Raw genomic sequence first — 5,905 nt, 5'->3', positions numbered from 1 at the left:
AGATTTCGAATTGAGATCATTAAACATGTAAAAGGTGATCAAGCTTGCACATGGAATTAAACACAAATAAAGATAGTAATCACACATAAGATGAAGGAATGGCAATTATTTATTAACTAGGCATAAACTTAAACAACAATCATCATCCTCCCTTATTGGGAAATTTAGTTCATAATAACTCTAAAAACATCCATGATTAATTCAGAAATAAAAACAAACATAAAGAAGAATAAAAAGGGTAAAAGAAAGAAACTAGAAGGTGGTATTGCTCCGGGTCTTCAAGATAGCTTCCTCTCCACTTGCCTCCACTATTAGGTCTGTTTTTGCTTAGTTCTGACCTTCAATGTCGTATTCCTTATATAGGGATGAGTGGTGTGCCTCCAATTGAGTGAAAAATCAAAATTAGGTCAAATCTGCGATTTCCGTACCTAGTCGCGACTAGCATTTAAGCTGGTCGCGACTACAGGCAAAACTCGAAAAACCGAGTTTCTGCCAAACTCTCGAAGTCGCGACCAGGGTCGCGACCAGGAAAAAGGGTCGCGACCTGGCTCTCTGGAGGTCGCGACTACTGATGCGTCTGGAGCCGAATTTTCCAATTTTTTCCAAGTTTGTCCCAGTTTTTCGCCATTTGACTGAATTCGAACTTTAACACCCCGTGAACCTGAAATAATGAAAATCAAGCATAAAACTGCTCCAAAAAATACCAATAGACGAGATAATGCTAACTTTAAAGACCCGAAATATAGGTTAATCATAACCTAACAAAATCCCCCAAACTAGATTCTTACTCGCCCCCGAGTAAGATAAAAAAAAACTAACTACGCTATCAGATAATTACTACGCTGCTGACTCATGCTCTGTTTTCTTCCTTGCATAAACTAGAATTTTGATCCTACTAACTCTAACAATTAACTCGGATGCTCAATTAGTAACACTATGTACACCTGCAACAATCTACTCAAATGTGAAACATTGTTATAAAAGTTTTACTCTTTCCATTAATTCCACAATCCGATAACTCATAAGCTTGCATGCTTACCTTTCTCCACTAATGTTGACAGTATTCTTTGGAATCATTAGGTCTTTTCAAGGCTTAGGTAGTATGGCTCAGATATTCAGGGATAGGCAAAAGACAATTTCGGCTCAAGATATCATAAGCACACAAACAGAACCCCCAAGCTTTTTACTTTTCTTTTTTTTAAAACCCTATACTGTTCCCAAATTTACCAAGATTGAGAGAAGATATATTTATTATTTTCCAACATCACTGAAATCATATTCTTTACTTTTTTTTTCAATGCTTTTTTTCTTTTTTTTCAGTGACATTGAATTACACAATTTTTCTTTTTTTTTTTTCTTCTCAATCTTACAAATTTTTTTTTCTCCCTCTCACTATTTCGTCACACTAAATGTTTCTTTTCCCCCAAACTAATCATATAGCTTATGATATCATGGATAATCATGGTGAGAACAAAAATTACTAGTGTGGTTGCAAAATTTCAAATTAGTGGGTGAAAACACAACAGGTTAAGGCTCAACAGGGTAACTAGGGATACACATTATGGTAGGCTTGAAAGGCTCAAACTATCCAACAAATGCCTAAGTCATATTCCAATTGAACACTATCAATGATTTCGCCTCAAAAGAATAAACATGCAAGTTCTAAGCTATCCTGTCAATCTTACCACAAACCATAGTAAAACAGTTATAACAATTTTCACAACTTGAGTATTTGTAGAAAAACACAGGTTTCTAAGCATCCAAACTAATCCAAAGAGTTAACAAAATCAAGCACACAGTTATTTTACAGTTCAGATCACATCACACTAATCAGCAGTATACAACTATCATCAAGCTTATTGCCATTCCTTAACTAAAGCAAAAAAAAAAAAAACTAAAAACAGAAAATTAAAATGCAGAATTTAAAATTTTTAAGTCTCTCCCCCCAAACTAAATATTACATTGTCCCCAATGTATACAGTAATATGCAGAGAGAAGAAACTTACCTGAGACCCTTTCAGAAAGGGTTGGGTGGACCCTTTTCATCCAAAAGAGCCCTCGTACTAAATGAAGAAAATTGACCACCAATAGTGTTGATTTCAGAGTTTTGCACAAGAGTAAGCTCACCTTCAGAACTACCACACATCAATCTTTTCCAACGACGCTGAATCGTTCGAAGTCGCTCTTTAGGCTTTGCTTTCTTCTTATCAGCTTTAACAAAAGAACCCTTCACCATCTCAATCTTGCAACAGGTAGGAATGTCGGTTGGGGCAAAAACATTAAAATTGACCTCTTCATCTTGCACTCTCAACTTTAACTCTCCCTTTTGAACATCTATTAATGCTCGGCCCGTGGCTAAGAATGGCCTTCCCAAAATAATGGGAATAGTTGAATCTTCCTCCATATCAAGAATTAAGAAATCAGCAGGGAAGATAAACTTACCAACCTTCACCAATACATCTTCAATTATCCCACGAGGATGAGTCAAAGAACGATCTGCCAGTTGTAAAGTCACTGTTGTAGGCTTTGCTTTTCCCAATCCTAGCCTTTTGAAGACAGACAATGGCATTAGATTAATGCTTGCTCCCAAATCACACAGAGCTTTGGTTTCCACCGAACCCCCTATAGAGCATGGAATATTGAAACTACCCGGATCTTTAAGCTTGGGCGGTAATTTCTTTTGCAAAATGGCGCTACACTCCTCAGTTAATGCCACTGTTTCATAGTCCTCCAATTTTTTCTTCTTAGACAATATCTCCTTCATGAACTTCACATAACGGGGCATTTGTTCCAAGGCTTCAGCAAAAGGAATGTTGATGTGTAGTCTTTTGAAGACCTCTAGAAATTTTGTGAACTGCTTGTCTAGATTGGTCTTACGGAGTCTCTGAGGATAAGGTATCTTTTCATGATGATCAATACTGATTGGAGGGGACTGTTGTGGTTGTGTTGAGCTATCAGTAGCCTTCTCTACTGTTGGTGTTGGGGTTGGCACTGGTTGAACTTTAATCTCCTTATTTACAGCAATTGGTTGTGTCAATTCAGGCCCATCATACTTCTTACCGCTCCTCAGGGTAATTGAATTGCAGTTTTCCTTGGGATTAATTTCAGTTGTACTAGGCAAATTTCCTTGAGGACGGGTTGCTACCTGAGTTGCTAGTTGGCCCATCTGAGTCTGCAGGTCTTTAATGGAAGATCTAGTTTCAGTCATGAATTGTAGCAATAAATTTGTCTGCAAACCAGAATTTCCACCAGAGGTTTGTTGCTGATTAAACTGTTGATTCTGATTCTGGTTCTGATTTCGTTGCTGATAGAACCCACTGTTTCTTCGGTTATTACCCTGGTTGAACCCATAATTGTTGTTGTTGTTCTGTGAATAGTTTCCAATGGCTTTAGCTTCATCCATTGGCAAATCATCCACATCAGCTTGACATTCTGAAAAGTGATGGCTTCCCCCACATAACTCACACACAACTTGGGCTTGTTTAGCTTGCCCTGCAATTATCTTTGTCAATGCTTCTACCTGAGCTGTCAACTTAGTGATGGCATCCACCTCTAACACACCAGCTACCTTCTTTGATTGACTCCTCTCAGTTGGCCACTGTTGATTGTTTAGAGCCATCTCCTCCAATAGATCATAAGCCTCATTAGCACTCTTCCTCATAAAGGCTCCTCCAGCTGCTGCATCTATTAAAGTTCTTGTGTTTCCTACCAACCCATTGTAGAAGTTGTGGACCAGCATCCACTTCTCTATACCATGGTGAGGGCACTTTCTGATCAGATCTTTAAACCTCTCCCAAGCCTCATGGAGAGATTCATTATCTTGTTGGCAGAAGTTATTGATTTCTCCTCTCAGCTTTGCAGACTTGGCTGGAGGAAAGAACTTTGACAAGAATTTCGTTGCCAGATCATTCCAAGTGGCAATAGAGTTGGGTGGCAAGGAGTTTAGCCAACTCTTGGCTCGTTCTCTAAGAGAGAATGGGAACGATCTCGGATCGAATGGCATCATCACTAACTCCATTAACTTTAAAGGTTTCACAAAGTTCCATGAAGTTAGAGAGATGCAGGTTAGGATCTTCAGAAGGGAGGCCACCAAACTGAACTGAAGACTGCACCATTTGAAGTATGGCAGGTTTGATCTCAAAGTTATTTGCATCCACTGCCGGTGGCCTGATACACGACTGCACTCCCGTCAGAGTAGGGAGAATGTAATCTCTCAAGCTGCGGCCATTAGCTTGATCTTCTACTGCGCCACCATTGTTACCGTTATTGCCTCCATTGTTTGCATCATTCGCAGCCATGATGTCTGAAGTTTCAGCAGTTGCTGAAACTCCCTCTTGCCTCTTGTTCTTTCGGTTTCTCCTACAAGTTTTCTCGATTTCGGGATCAACTGGTAATATCACAGCTTGTCCTTGACGGCGCATACACTTATGATTCCTGAAATAGATCAAGAAAATATTGCAAGAAAAAGGTTAGAAAAATCAGCAAGAGAAAATATACCAAAGTAGAAGTTAGTATAATTTTGTGTAATATTAATCTTTAAACAACTCCCCGGCAACGGCGCCAAAAACTTGTTACGAAAATTCTATTTATTACGCAAGTGTACGTATCAAGTAGTATCTCACGCAAGTGAGGTCGAACCACAGGGAATTGGATTAAGTACTACTAAACTATACTTATGATTCTATTCGGTAAAATAATAAGTTTGCGATTTAAAAGTAAATAACTCAGAAAATTAAAGAGAAAATAGACGACGATTAATCAAGATGAGAGATTAGGGAAGTGAATCCTGTTGATGAGCTACCTATGTTAATACCTAATTACTATCCTTATCTCAATGTGAATGACAGATTATAAATTAACCTAACTCTTTTCAGATCTTTTAGGTTCTAAATCTTATGTTCTCTAATTAATTTCTTAACTAGATCAACACAAAATCAGCATTAAGCAATAATCTATTAGTCACTGAGGCTATGTAAATACTTTCGTTTCACATCAAAACCTAGACTATCCAAATTTTAGCATTCTCAATTCTCACTTTTCAGATTTCGAATTGAGATCATTAAACATGTAAAAGGTGATCAAGCTTGCACATGGAATTAAACACAAATAAAGATAGTAATCACACATAAGATGAAGGAATGGCAATTATTTATTAACTAGGCATAAACTTAAACAACAATCATCATCCTCCCTTATTGGGAAATTTAGTTCATAATAACTCTAAAAACATCCATGATTAATTCAGAAATAAAAACAAACATAAAGAAGAATAAAAAGGGTAAAAGAAAGAAACTAGAAGGTGGTATCGCTCCGGGTCTTCAAGATAGCTTCCTCTCCACTTGCCTCCACTATTAGGTCTGTTTTTTCTTAGTTCTGACCTTCAATGTCGTATTCCTTATATAGGGATGAGTGGTGTGCCTCCAATTGAGTGAAAAATCAAAATTAGGTCAAATCTGCGATTTCCGTACCTAGTCGCGACTAGCATTTAAGCTGGTCGCGACTACAGGAAAAACTCAAAAAACCGAGTTTCTGCCAAACTCTCGAAGTCGCGACCAGGGTCGCGACCTGGCTCTCTGGAGGTCGCGACTACTGATGCGTCTGGAGCCGAATTTTCCATTTTTTTCCAAGTTTGTCCCAGTTTTTCGCCATTTGACTGAATTCGAACTTTAACACCCCGGGAACCTGAAATAATGAAAATCAAGCATAAAACTGCTCCAAAAGACACCAATAGACGAGATAATGCTAACTTTAAAGACCCGAAATATAGGTTAATCATAACCTAACAATGTCCATGTCATTAGGACTACTTTTGGTGTAAACAGAAAGTAACCCATTTTTTTTTTGTCTTAAATATTGAATTTGACTAGATTAATATCACATCAGTACTACATTAGATAGTTATTTA

The 5,905-nt window shown here is 37.9% G+C and overlaps 1 non-coding gene across 1 annotated transcript; it reads left to right on the top strand.

The window, feature by feature from the left end:
• The first annotated feature begins 3,749 nt into the window (after positions 1-3,749).
• LOC133031586 (small nucleolar RNA R71) lies at positions 3,750-3,856 on the top strand. The gene has a single exon (XR_009684689.1). It is a non-coding gene; the product is annotated as a small nucleolar RNA R71 (small nucleolar RNA).
• Positions 3,857-5,905: the final 2,049 nt, after the last annotated feature.

This window comes from Cannabis sativa, chromosome 9 (genome assembly GCF_029168945.1).
Source record: "Cannabis sativa cultivar Pink pepper isolate KNU-18-1 chromosome 9, ASM2916894v1, whole genome shotgun sequence".
NCBI classification, from domain to species: Eukaryota; Viridiplantae; Streptophyta; class Magnoliopsida; order Rosales; family Cannabaceae; genus Cannabis; species Cannabis sativa.
This window is presented reverse-complemented; position numbering and strand designations above follow the sequence as displayed.